General features: G+C 40.9%; 1 pseudogene; it reads left to right on the plus strand.

The window, feature by feature from the left end:
* Nucleotides 1–6,821: 6,821 nt before the first annotated feature.
* LOC140636654 (phosphatidylethanolamine-binding protein 1 pseudogene) lies at nucleotides 6,822–7,536 on the plus strand (annotated as a pseudogene).
* The last annotated feature ends 7,616 nt before the right edge of the window (nucleotides 7,537–15,152 follow it).

The raw sequence follows: 15,152 nt of genomic DNA on the forward strand, positions 1-15,152 counted from the left end.
CTCAGGTTCCTAATGTAATGGTGTATTTGTTTTAAGGGTATGCCCACATAGACATAAGGAAGACAAGATACATACCAGGCCTCAGAGGAGCAATGAAAACCTTCATGCTCAGAACTCAAGAGAGACACAGGAATGACAGTATAGTGCCTACCAGACTTGGAATGAAGTTTGGAAACTCAAAATTTATTCAGGATGCCGTGCACCTTAATTACTAGGAGGTTATTTTGTCACCCCCTAGCAGATGTTCGTTGATCCTTACTCTAAATGTTCTGGCATTCCCGTGATTCAACTACTCTTTCTGTTTGTGTTTCTTATATATTTCCACGTCCACTAGCACTACCAATTAACTCACTGTTTATCTAAGGCTCAAATTCCAGAGAAAGAGGACTGATTAGTATAGTTTGGATTGGTCTAGATTGTATGATTCATTATCATCATCTTGGTTCAACAGAACTTTCTTACTTGACCTCCTCTTGGTGGCTCTTGGCGAGGATGACGAACCAGGATGATGAGGCATCTGTGAATAAGGAACCACTTAGGGCCACTTCAGGGACTGTGGACATGACAAACATTGAGAAGTCTGGCCAGCCCAGTACATTTCATAACCTACCTTTCAGGTCCAAAATATCTCTCTTCCTATGTGATGTATATATAGAATGGAGTATTACTCAGTCACAGAAAGGATGAGTACCTACCATTTTACATCAACATGGATGGGGGATCCCTGGGTGGCGCAGCAGTTTAGCGCCTGCTTTTGGCCCAGGGCGCGATCCTGGAGACCTGGGATCGAATCCCACGTCGGGCTCCCGGTGCCTGGAGCCTGCTTCTCCCTCTGCCTATGTCTCCGCCTCTCTCTCTCTCTCTCTCTCTCTCTCTCTCTCTCTCTCTGTGACTATCATAAATAATAAATAAATTTTTTTTAAAAAGGATACATCAACATGGATGGAACTGGAGGATAAAATGCTAAGTGAAATAAGTCAGTTGAAGAAAGCCAATTATCATATGGACTGAGGGTTGCTGAAGTAGAAGTGGATGGGGATAGGGTAACTGGGTGATGGGCATGAAGGAGGGCAGGTGATGTGATGAGCACTGCATATTTTACTATATGTTGGCAAATTGAAATTAATTTTAAAGAATTAAATTTTTTTAAAAAACTAAATATCTCTCTTTTCTGGTACCTACAATTCCCAGGAATCCAAAGGAAGTGAGATAACCTATGGAAATGAGGGATCTCTGACCATTCTTGGGAAGCTGGATTTCTAGTGACACTGTCCCATCATCCCTGGTGAAGCAACAATTAGCTGAAGCTGAGTGGAGGCTGTCCTTTCAAATAAGACCTGTGCTCAGCCAGCTCATTTCATTCCTTTACTTACCTGACTCTCTAGGCAAATAAGCAGAAAACTCCTCTAAAAATAGGTTGGATAAATAAATAAAATATTTTTTAAAAAATAAAAATAGGTTGAAGGCAGTGAGACAAATGGCCAGAACAGCTCTGAGGCACCTGAGGACTCAGGCTAACAGGGTCCAAGAACATGGAAAGGTGAACATGGAGGTAAAGGCCTGAGATTTGGTGGCTGACAAGATGAGTCCAGCAGAGACCAGGCTGGCCTTGGGGTGTGAGAGGGTAAGAAAAGGTATAGAGAAAGCAGAATAAAATAGATGGCTCCTGAACTTTCAAATCTGATTGATTTGGAGAGAAATGATAGCCTTGACAGGAACATGAAAATCTGGAGGGAGCAATCTGGGGAGAAAATAAAATTGCTGTGATTTAATTAGGTGTGCTTTTTTTTTTTAATTTTTATTTATTTATGACAGTCACAGAGAGAGAGAGAGAGAGAGAGGCAGAGACATAGGCAGAGGGAGAAGCAGGCTCCATGCACCGGGAGCCCAACGTGGGATTTGATCCCGGGTTTCCACGTTCGCACCCTGGGCCAAAGGCAGGCACTAAACCGCTGCGCCACCCAGGGATCCTGAATTAGGTGTTCTTTTTTCGTTTTTTAAGTAAGATTTTATTTTTGATGGTCTTCACTTTTTTTTTTTTTTAAAGATTTTATTTATTCATTCATGAAGGACAGAGAGAGAAAGAGGCAGAGACACAGGCAGAGGGAGAAGCAGGCTCCATGCAGGGAGCCCAGTTGGGACTCAATCCTGGGTCTCCAGGTTCATGTCCTAGGCCAAAGGCAGACGCTCAACCGCTGAGCCACCCAGGCATCCCTGGTCTTCACTTTAAAGTCAAGTGAGGGCAGCCCCGGTGGCACAGCGGTTTAGCTCCGCCTGCAGCCCGGGGTGTGATCCTGGAGACCCGGGATCGAGTCCCATGTCGGGCTCCCTGCATGGAGCCTGCTTCTTCTGCCTGTGTCTCTGCCTCGCTCGCTCGCTCTGTGTCTCTCATGAATAAATAAAATCTTAAAAAAATAAAATAAAATAAAATAAAATAAAATAAAAAATAAAGTCAAGTGAATTAAAATTTTGGTTTGTCTCTCAAAAATGAAAGAACTCTAAAATAGTTAAGTTGTTTTTTATTTGCCTATGAAGCCCTAATAGAAAAAGTATCCTTACTCTTGTTCAGTGCAAAAACATGAAAGTCTGTTTGTCTAATTGGTCTGGTTATCTTTGATTATTTCATTTGACATTTCCAGAAGATAGAAAACTCCTCCCAAAAAATTTAAGATAAATTGAAAATGGGTTAAAACATAATCTACCAAATCTTTATTCTTCAGGTCCCACAGTAATCAATTCAATCCTATCCTTTTAAATAACTAAGAGTCCATGAGGAAAAGAGCATATTTCATTTTTACAAAATATTCCAGTACTCCAATTTTTATAGACTTTGAACTTAAGGTGATATGATACAGTAGAATTTCAGACACTAGGGCTCTATAAAAGGCTACAAAATGAGTATTTGTCTTAGAGAAATGCTTGTTATTTTCAAGCCAAAGTGAGATTGTATAGTTTTTTCCTGTAGTTTGTAACCTCGGAACATAAAAAGAAAAATGAGATTTGGCCAATGAGTTTCTGTTAACTCTTCATAAGAAAGAACATTTCATGTCCTTATAACATCCAGAAACAAGGTTTGTACAAAATGATCAGATCAACATTGCTTGAATTATCTTTACCATGTCTTTATTTTATCCTTGAAAATTTAAGGTTTGTACAAGAAAAGAAAACTAACATTCCCTGGGTTATATCATTTTAAAAATTCCTGAACATACAAAGACCAAAAGAATGTTTGGATTGCAGAGCTGAAGAACAAGCAGAACTAACTTCACAGAGGAGCTCAGAATGAAGTGGGGATGTTGATGTTTTGCCAAGTTTTCTCCGAGATATTGATTATGACTCACAGCCAGATATGACTCATTGCTATAAATGCCGTATCTAAAATGATGTCACCAGCTTTTTGAGCTTCAGAGGAGAGAAGAGTGTGATTTTGTGGCCTAACCAGTAAGTTACCACTTATAGTTATTTTGCATATATATGTGACTAGGTTAAACACTAACATTAGAGGTTCTTTAAGATGCAGCCCAGTCACATCATCCTGTAGTGGTGTCCACTAGCCAATAATGTATACCGTGCACACAGAGTTTACAATCAACTTCTTTTTCTTTTTTTTAAGACTGCATTTATTTATTCATGAGAGACACAGAGAGAGAAAGAGAGGCAGAGACATAAGCAGAGAGAGAAGCAGGCTCCATGCAGGGAGCCTGATGTGAGACTTGATCCCGGGACTCCAGGATCATGCCCTAGGCTGAAGGCAGATGCTCAATCGCTGAGCCACCCAGGCATCCCTTGAAGCAGTCTTTCAAGATTTTTTTTTTTTAGATTTTATGTATTTATTCATGAGAGAGAGAGAGAGAGAGAGAGGCAGAGACACAGGCAGAGGGAGAAGCAGGCTCCATGCAGGGAGCCTGATGTGGGACTTGATCCCAGGACTCCAGGATCACGCCCTGGGCTGAAGGCAGCATCAAACCGCTGAGCCACCTGGGCTGCCCTATAATCAACTTCTTATTGCGATACTCTAAAATATAAGAAGTCAGGCAAGGATCACCAGAGTTTTTGAGGAGCTAAGCAAAGAAACAAGCAGGAATAAAAGGAAAACAAGCATGAGTAAAAAGCCCCTCTAATTAATAGCCTCAGAGTGTTAGGAGTCTATTACATCTATAGAACACAAACAAGATGGTATAAAAAAGAAACAGTTAAAAAAAAAAAAGGGAAGAAAGAGCTCCTGAAAATTAAAAATATCATGGCAGAAATACAAATTCCAGTTGAAAAAAATAAAAGATAAATTTGAGGCAATCTCCTAGAAAGTAAAATTTAAAGATGAAGAGTTTAAATAAACAAACAAACAAACAAATAAATAAATAATATAGATGAAGAGTTTGAAAAATAAGAAATAAAAGAGAGGATCTGTTCAAGAGATGCAATATACCAAATAAGAATTTGAGAAAAAGAAAACAAAGTAAGTGGAGGGGAGGAAGTTTAAAAAGAAATAAATCATACAAGTTGCCTAGAAGTGAAGAACATGAGTCTGCAGATTGAAATGGCCCACTGAGTGCTCAACATAATGGATGAAAATCGGCCTACACCAAGAAAGGTAATAAGGTAACAAAAATAATTTTTAAAAAAGACTTGATTATTAAAATCCTTTTATGGGGGATCCCTGGGTGGCGCAGCGGTTTAGCGCCTGCCTTTGGCTCAGGGCGCGATCCTGGAGACCCGGGATCGAATCCCACGTTGGGCTCCCGTGCATGGAGCCTGCTTCTCCCTCTGCCTATGTCTCTGCCTCTCTCTCTCTGTGTGTGTGACTATCATAAATAAATAAAAATTTTAAAAAAAATTTTGAAACAATCATTTTATGGGAGAAATAGGTCATATACAAAACAGCCGAAATGGAATAGTATCTGAAATATCAGCTTGAAGCTAGAAGACAATGGAGCAATGACTTCAAGAATCACGGATAAATGAATTCCAACTTAGAAATCTGTCTCCATGGGCAGCCCAGGTGGCTCAGTGGTTTGGTGCCGCCTTCAACCCAGGATGTGATCCTGGAGACCTGGGATTGAGTCCCATGTCGGGCTCCCTGCATGGAGCCTGCTTCTCCCTCTGCCTGTGTCTGTTCTTCTGCATGTGTGTGTGTATCTCTCATGAATAAATAAATAAAATATTTTAATAAAAAAAAAAGGAAATCTGTCTCCTCCTGTTATGTACTCAATGTGTGTGTCCCTCCAAAATGCCTATGTTGAATCTCTGCTTCCTAATGAGATGGTATCAGGAGATGGAGGCTTTGGGAGGCAATAGGTCATGAGAGTAAAGCCCTCATAAATGGGATGAGTGCCGCTCAAATAGTCGTGAGAGAGCTTGCATCCTCTCTCTGCTCTTTACCATGTGAAGATACAACGAGAAGTCTGTAGTCTGGAACTCAGAAGAGAGTTCTCATCAGAACCCAAATAGGCTGGCACCCTGGTCTTGGACTTCTACCGTCCAGGAAGAAATAAATGGTAGCAAATAACTTAAAAATAAATGTCTGTTGTTTAGAAGCCACCCAATCTATGATACTTTCTCTTTTTTTGTTTTTTTTTTTTAAAGATTTTATTTATTCATGAGAGACACAGAGAGAGAGAGAGAGGCAGAGACACAGGCAGAGGGAGAAGCAGGCTCCATGCAGGGAGCTGGAAGTGGGACTTGATCCGGGGACTCAGGATCATGCCCTGGGCCAAAGGCAGATGCTAAACCGTTGAGCCACCCAGGGACCCCAATCTATGGTACTTTGTTCTAGCAGCCTCAGTCAAGGATAAGGGTAGAATAAATATCTTTCTTTTTTTTTTTTTTTAATATCTTTCAAATACATAACAGCTCAAGACATTTACTCTATATGCAGTTTTTCTCAGGAAGCTACTACAAGGGTCATTTCGTTGAAGTGAGTAAACCAAGAAAGAATAAGACATGAGATCTAGGAAACTCCTCCCACACAAGAGAGGGGTGAAGGGAATTTCCAGGATAAGGGTAAGAAATGAGCTCAGGGTGACAGCTATACAGGTAACCTAAGGAGTGTAGTAGCCCAGACTGCAGTAGGAAGACAGAAGATTCTGGGGAGGAGTGGAAGATTGTCAAGAAAAAGACAAAATCAATAGAATCCTCGATATGTTCAAAAGAATTGAGAAGAGATGCGCTTCTGTCAGAGAGCTTGGGGATGAATAAATGCTGGGTAAATGGAAAATGAAGCAAAGAAAATGAAGTCAAGGAAAGAGCAAGGCAATTATTAATTCCAAAGAAGAGCAAAAGTACAAGAAAAAATATATTCATAGTACAAGTGATTACATGCAAATCACCAAATATCAATAGAATCCAAACTTATAACTACATTAAGAGGATAGGGAAGGCCAATATATGTATATAATATTTGTGTATATATATGTTTATGGGGAGGTATGGATAATAATACAGCTAAAACCTCATCTTCAGAGTAGAAAGTCATTGGTTTATATCTTAGCACTATTAGTGCTTTATTTTTTTTTTAATATTTATTTATTTATTTATTTATGATAGACCTAGAAAGAGAGAGAGGCAGAGACACAGGAGGAGGGAGAAGCAGGCTCCATGCCAGGAGCCTGACGTGGGACTCGATCCCGGGTCTCCAGGATCGCGCCCTCGGCCAAAGGCAGGCGCTAAACCACTGAGCCACCCAGGGATCCCCATAGTGTTTTATTTTAAGATATGAAAGTTGGCCTGCACTTCCCCAGGCGCTGGGCCCACGCCTTCTCTGGCCAGTTTGCTGACTGCTGGAAGTCGGTGCTGTGGGCCTGTGTCCTGTCTGCAGAAACTCTTCCCTCTGCTCAGGTCCGTGATGTCGGTGGACCTCGGCAAGTGGTCCAGGCCTTTGAGCCTGCAAGAAGTGGAGGAGCAGCCGCAGCATGCGCTGCATGTCAAACACACCGGGATGGAGGTCGACGAGCTGGGCAAAGTGCTGATGCCCGCCCAGGTTAAGAACCGGCCCACCAGTATTGCATGGGATGGTCTTGATCCAGGTAAACTCCACACCTTGGTCCTGACAGATCCAGATGCTCCCATCAGGAAGGACCCCAAATACAGGGAATGGCACCATTTTCTGGTGGTCAACATGAAGACCAACGACATTAGCAGTGGCACAGTCCTTTCCGATTATGTCGGCTCTGGGCCTCCCAAGGGCACAGGCCTTCATTGATACATCTGGCTGGTATACGAGCAGAGTGGGCCACTGAAGTGTGATGAGCCCATTCTCAGCAACCCATCTGGAGACCACCGTGGCAAATTCAAAGTGGCATCTTTTCGCAAAAGGTACGAGCTTGGGCCCCCGGTGGCTGGCACGTGTTACCAGGTGGAAGGGGATGACTATGTGCCCAAACTCTATGAGCAGCTGTCTGGGAAGTTGGGCAGTGCTGGGAGACAGTAGCTGTCCCAGAAGTCTCAAGCAGTGTTCTCAAGTTCAGTGATGCATGTAGATGCATCCACTTGCTGCCCAAGTGACAGGATTTTAAAGTGAAAATGAAGGCATAAAGACATGGGTGTGCAAGGAAGGCATAGGAAGGAAACAAAATAATACGAAGAAGGTTGATATTAGGCAGAAGTCATACTGAGAGGGGCACTAGGACCCTGCTGAGCAATTTAGAAAATCCTGTTTGTGCTGTGGGAACCCCAGAAGCTGATGAGTAGGCACAGCACCTGAAGGCAGGTGTACTTTGGAAGGGATAGAAAGAGGACTGACACTCAAAGCTGGAAGGCTGGAGCATCTGGGTGGCTCAGTAGGTTAAGCGTCTGCCTTCAGCTCAGGTCATGATCTCAGGGTCCTAGGATGGAGCCCTGCGTCTGGTAAGAGGGACACACAGAAGAGGAAGAGGCAACATGACCAGAGAGGCAGAGATTATGATATGGCAACAAGTCAAGGAATACTCGGAAACACCAGAAGCTAGAAGAGACAAGGAACTGATATTCTCTCCAAGAGCTTTCAAAGGGAGTGTGGTGACCCTACCTTTTGAGCTTCTAGCCTCCAGAACTGTGAGAAAATAAATTTCTGTTGTTTTAAGTCACTAAATTTATGGTAATTTGTTATAGCAGCAAAAGGAACCTAATACAATTGGTGATATTATATTACCTAAATGTCCTAAAATACCTAAGTATCTTAGGTATGGGGATTAGATGTTTGGTTTCAAGGAAAAGAGACCATGAAACGAACTCAAGCAAAATGGGATTTATTTATTTATTTTTTAGAAGGGATTTATTGTAACAATGTCAAGCTCATTCTTTCCATTGGAACACTAACCAAGCATAAGTGGAGACATGAGCTCTGGAACATCAACACATCTTAGTTAGTAATTCTTAGGGTGTGGCTTCTTTCCTGTCCCATGGCCAAGTCCACAATGGGAATCCGTCTTCTAAATTCCCAGAAAAGGCTCTGAGTGACCCAGCTTGTATTTGGTAACCACTCTTGGCCCATTCAATTGTGAGCGAAGCTTCAAGCAATTTGTAACTTGCCTGTTTGTGCTTTCAACTCAATAGGTCTCTACTATGGATTTTCTTTTAAGTCACAGGATATTAGTTTGCCTATCCTTGGAAGTTTGCATTCTTTTAAATTTTTATTTATTTATTCCTTTCCCTGTCCCTGAATTATTTTCTAAATTGTGGTAAAGTACACATAACATAAAATTTGTCATGTTAACCAAGTTAGAGTGTACAATTCAGTAATAGTATATTCACAATCTTGTGCAACCATTATCATTACCTAGTTCTGGAACATTTTTATCACTCTGAAAAAAAATCCTCATCCATAAGTAGTCACTCTCCATTTCCCCCCTTCCATAGCTTCTGGTAACCACTGAAATGCTTTCTGTATTTATTGATTTGCCTTTTCTGGACATTGCATTTAAATGTAATCACATGGGATCCCTGGGTGGCGCAGCGGTTTGGCGCCTGCCTTTGGCCTAGGGCGTGATCCTGGAGACCCAGGATCGAATCCCACATCGGGCTCCCGGTGCATGGAGCCTGCTTCTCCCTCTGCCTGTGTCTCTGCCTCTCTCTCTCTCTGTGACTATCATAAATAAATAAAAATTTTAAAAAAATAAAATAAAATAAATGTAATCACATAATATGTGGTTTTTCATGGCTGACTCCTTATACTAAGCATGTTTTCAAAGTTCATCTACATCATAGCGTGTATCAGTACTTCATTCCTTTTTGTGGCCAAATGCTATTCCATTGCATGGATATACCATATCTTGTTGGTCCATCCATTAATTGATGGACATTTGGATTATTTCCACCGTTTGGCTATTATGAATAGTGCTGCTGTGAACCTTAGTGCACAAGTTTTTGTTCTTTGGGGTATATACCTAGGAGTGGGATTGCTGAGTCACATGGTGATCAGATGTTTATTGTGGAGAACCGCCAGACTTTTCCAGAGTGAATGCACCATCCTACATTCCCACTGGTAATGTATGAGGCTTCCATTTTCTCTTCATCATCATCAAAACTTGTTTACTGGTTGTTTTTTGTTTGTTTGTTTTTGTGATTATAGCCATCCTAGTAGATATGAAGTGGTATCTCATGGTTTGTTTTTTAAGTTTATGTATTTATTTTTAGTAATTTCTACACCTATTGCTGGGGGCAAACTCATGACCCTGAGAACAAGAATCACATGCTCTTCCAACTGGTTCCAATGGTCAGGCATAATTTATATCTCTAAAGTCCACTCACCTTGATTACTTTGACACAACTGTCACCAGGTTCTCAAGTGTCAAAATTCCCATTTACTCAGCACATACAGTTTTTCTTTCCTCCAGACTTTTAAGATTCTGCTTACCCCAAATTTTTGAATAACATTGGCATTTCAGAAGAAGAATCACATGGAATCCCTTGATGACTTATACTTCTGGGTCACTGGCACCTGCTCCCAGTGATATGCATCCTAATTCAAAAGTGAGTCTTTTGAATCCATTTACATTCCAGATGAGGAAAGTTAAGTAATTTGCCCAAAGTTTAGAGTTAAGCATGGAACTGAATGAGCAGAATGGGAGAAACTATTTGCTAATCAAATATCTGATAAGGGACTTGTATCCAGAATACGTGAAGAACTCTTAAAACTCAATAATAAAAATGGGCAAAGGATTTGCCTAGACATTTCTCCAAAGAAAATATGTAAGTGGCCCCAAAACACATGAAAAGATGCTCAACATCATTAATTATTAGTGAAATGCAAATAAAAAACCACAATGAGATACCACTTTACATCCACTAGGCTTATTACAAAAAAAAAAAAAAAAAGACAGACGTTGGTAAGGATATGGAGAAATTAAAACTCTCATACATTGCTGGTAGGATTGTCAAGTGGTTCCGCTGCTTTGGAAAACAGCTTGTTAATCTCTCAAAATGTTTACCATACTTATATACAACCCAGCAATTTCACTCTTAAGTATATACCCAAGAGAATTGAAGCAAAATACATGTTTATATTCACACACACACACACAAAGTTGTACATAAAATAGAAGCATTATTTGTAATAGCCCAAAAGTGAAAATAACCCAAATGTTTGTCAATTAATGGATACACTAGAATTTGGTGGTCTGTCCATACAATGAAATAGTATTCAGCCATAAAAGAGAATGAAGTACCGATAAACACTGTAACATGGACAAACTTTGAAAACAAGCTCAGTGGAAGAAGCCAGCCACAAAAGATCTCATAGTATAATATTCCTTTTATATGAAATGTCCATAAAAGGCAAATACATAAGAGACAAAAAGTAGATTAGTAGTTGCCAAGAGCTGGGGAAGAGGGAATAGGGAGGAATGGCTAATGGCTATGGGGTTTCTTTTGGAAACAAAACGAAATTTTTGTTTTAATAAAAATATTATTTTAAAATTAGAGTGCTTGGGTGGCTCAGTTGGTTAATTGGCCATCTCTTGGTTTAGGCTTAGGGCATGATCTTAGGGTCCTGCGATCAAGCCCCATGTTGGTGTCTGTGCTCACCAAGGAGTCTGCTTGAGGATTCTCTCTCCCCCTCTCCTTCTGCTCTTCCTCCCTCTCACACTTTCTCTATCACTCTCTAAAATGAATAAATAAATATTTTTAAAAAGACTTAAAATTGGATAGGAGTGATGGTTGTGCCATTTTATAAATATGCTAAAATCCATTGAATTGTAAACTTTGAAAGTGTTAATTTTATGGTAGGTGAATTTATCTTAATAAAGCTGTTAATATTAAACAAACAACAACAAAACCTCCAATCCTTGTTTATACTTCTTCATTGAGCTAATAGGTAAAGTGAGTTTCTGGAGAAACAGAAATCTTCTCTTTCTGTTTGGGAAACTTCTCTGTCTGGCCTATTACTTTATTCATCTTGTTATTTTAATGTCTGTCAAGTTTTCCACTGAAATACTATATATTCCTTTTCAGGCACTGCTGCCCTGATTTAGGTTAAAAAAAATCTGTGGAAACTTTCCCATTTTAAACAGATAAAAGCAGAGCTTCTTTGGTTGGAAATGATGTGGGAGACCTGGTAGTTAAATATATGCTTTCATGTATAGTCTGATTTTGTTACACAGTAGGTAGTAAAGCAAGTCTTTTAGCCAGGACTTTTTCTGAATAATGAAGAATAATATTAGACCATATACTAATAACTTTCTCTATCTAAAACCATTAGTGGGACTTTAAAAAAATAAACAGCTCCTGCTCTTTAGTAAAACAATAAATAAATATAGCATTTAACACTATAAAAGAGAAGATGTGTCCTTTAGAATGATCTAGGGAGCACTCTCATAAGATGGGTAGATATAGGTTGCTGTGCAGAACATCTAGAAAAAAATCATAAATATACATTTCCTTCTTTCAAAGAACTTATATCTTCTTGGGAAGATAAACTTTACATGAACAATTTAATGAAATGGCATAATGTATGAAAAGCACACACTTTTGGTACACATTATAACAAGACCACCAGAATTCCTTTACTTACCTTTCATTCACTAAAAACTTTATAAGTGCTTTCTACTACCAAACACTGTATGAGACTTGGGAATTACTGTGCTAAACAGGCCTGTCATGATCCTGGGCCACCTAAACAGCAAGGTAGAGCAGTAATGCAAAAGAAGTCACAAGTTGGGATAGGAGCATAGCAGAGATGGCAAGTTTATTCGTTAGTGTTTAAAAAAAAAAATCCTTGGAAAGTTCCAGGTATGAAGTTTGGACTTGTCATCTATTTATGAAAATACTCTAAGGTGTGGCTCCTGCCTCTAGCTACAGCTGTATGGAGTCACTCATATCCACACATACATCCTTCCAGGTAGAGCTGGGCCGCTTGTGGTATCTGCGGCCTGCAAGGGCTAGTGCTGGATCGCTGTTGGCTGTGCCTTCCTTCTATAAAAGCAGATTTGCCAGTTACACAGGGAAGGTGGTGGTGATGGTGGGATTAGCCTATGAGGGTTTGTAATCAGAACGTGTTACCTGAAGCCTTCCCACCACGGTAGCAAGGCCACTCCACGGTGTTGAGAACTGACTAGGCTTAGAGCTGTCCCTGGTAGACTGCTCTCTTTCCATCAGATCCTCAACTAATGGGAATAGAGCTGGGGCCTCCAGCAAGGCCCAAGAAGATTCAGAGGTAGGATGTAACTGCATATACCAGCTCCTTCCACGCACACCCAGCAGGCTGAACGTCACTGTTTCCTTTTTTCAGCCCAGGCACCGAGACATATTTGCTCACGAATGTGCCTGCACTTTATAACCTTTTTTCTCGTGACTGAAAATGCATATGTTCTTTCCCTCATCCCCTTCCTGAGATTCTTATTACACTCCCTTCTACCCAAGACCAGCATACTCCCCAAAGAACTTACATCTTATCTAATTTTCCTGCTCAAGGCTGTCAGCTGTTTTATACATTATTAAAGAATTGTGCAATCCTAAGCAAAGAGGTCGGAGGGAGGGAGGGTGAGAAATAGGGATTCTGTTCTCATACCAGGGTCCAGATTCCCGGGAGGGCTGGGGGCTCTGTAACAGAGAAGATCATTATTATTGCTGCAGCGACTTTCACTTGAGGACAGCAGTTTTCAGAATGTGGTCAGAGAACCCCCAGAGCCCCAAAGATCCTCCCTTTTCCCGTTCTGTGTCTGTATGAAGCCAAATTCCAACTAAAACATCACAGCGGACTGAATGCAGAGGCAGATATGAGAATGCAGCTGCCTTCTATTAAGGAAGATGTAGGCAATTTGCCAAAAAGTAAATACCCCTCCTGTCAGTGACTTTTGTTTTGGAAAGATAGCTGGGTTTTTTTTCTTCTAATTTTTAATTTTTAAAAATCTTTTATTGTTTATTTATTTTTAAAGATTTTATTTATTTATTTTGTTTGAGAGAGAGTGAGCAAGCACAGGAGGGAGGAGCAGACGGAAAAGGAGAGAATCTCAAGCAGACTCCCTGCTTCACAGAGTCCAACAGAGCTCAATCTCACAACCCTAAGATCCTGACTTGAGCCCCAATCAAGAGTCGGTCACTCAATTGACTGAGCCACCTGGGCACCCCCACCCTTTCAAAAAAAATTTTAAGTAATCTTTACATCCCACGTGGAGCTCGAACTTACAACCTGGAGATCAAGAGTCACACACTCCACTCACTGAGCCAACCAGGTGCCCCAGATGGAAATGTTATTTATGCTAACATGTAATGTGTTTTTTTGTTAAGTTTTTAACGAAATAATATTTTTTAAATTTTGTTTCAATTTTCATATTGATTTAGTCCCTGTAAGAGAGCTTCTGAGAGCCCTTAATAATTTTTATTTTTATTTTTATTTTTTTTCTCTTTTCTTTTTTTTTTTTTTTAAAGATTTATTTATTTATTCATGATAGACATAGAGAGAGAGAAAGAGGCAGAGACACAGGAGGAGGGAGAAGCAGGCTCCATGCACCGGGAGCCCGACGTGGGATTCGATCCCGGGTCTCCAGGATCGCGCCCTGGGCCAAAGGCAGGCGCCAAACCGCTGCGCCACCCAGGGATCCCCCTTAATAATTTTTAAAGCTTATTATAGAGCGGTCCTGGTCCTGAGAAGTAAAAGTTTGAGAATTGCTCCTTTATGGCTACTCTTGGCCCCTGTTTCTTCTTATTCTTGTTCTTTGAGAGACCTCACCAAGCCCTCCTGCCTCAGCTTCCACCTCTGAGCTAGTGCGTGCTGTTGGCAACACTTGAGCTTCCATGTGCTGCTCTGTGACCATCTGTAGGCAAGGGAAGTAAGATTGCCTCTGACAGCCGACCTGGATAAATCCATACATGGAAGATGTGATCAACCATTCACTCATTCCACAGATACTTATTGAGTACCTACTATGTGCCATGTACTATTTAGACATTGGGGTTCCAACGGTAAGCAAAACAGAAAATCCCTGAACATATTACTGGGATATATGAGGAGAATATAAGAGTATAGCGAGAAAGAAAGCCCTGTAAGGGCTTGACTTTTTGAAGTACTGGGGGTAATCCCAAATTCTAGGTTCTTTCCCCAGCAGGGTTACCAAAAGTGATATATGTTTCCAGGTAAGCCATTCTGCTAGTAGGCCTCTGGAAAGTAGGTGTTGACACATTCCATCCTGGTAAGGAGGGAGATATGATGCAAGAAAAGTTCTTGCCAGCCACAGTTGGGGCAGGAGAAGAACCAGGAAAGCAGACCTTATGACTGGCAGCTCAGGAACAAGACCAGACTAGCATCCTGGCAGGACAAGGTAGTGATGATCCAGGGAACATGGGCTCTGAGAAATCATGAGGTCACCTAAGCACCGCCTTCCAGACAACTTCTGAAGGAAGAAAAAGGAGAGAAACAGCTCTAAGCGGGAGTTATTACCTGGGATGAGACTATGTTAAGTTAGAAGAGTAGAATACTTTATTCTATTGTTGCTGAGCTTGTGTATGAAACCCTGAGGCAGGGAATTCTGGCAAGAATGACTCAATTAGACCCTTCTCCTTAACCCTAAACCCAAATATTATTACCAACTAGTCACATGGAAGACAGTAAGATGAAGAGAAGGAGATACCAGAGAGAAAAGAGAACAGGATAGACAGGTCTTTTCTCCAAGAGGAATTGGTTCCCACCTTCTTTGCCACTTAGGTCACCTGGAAGGGAAAAGCAGAGATCTGCACTTACACGT

This window comes from Canis lupus, chromosome 7 (assembly GCF_048164855.1).
Source record: "Canis lupus baileyi chromosome 7, mCanLup2.hap1, whole genome shotgun sequence".
Lineage (NCBI taxonomy): Eukaryota > Metazoa > Chordata > Mammalia > Carnivora > Canidae > Canis > Canis lupus.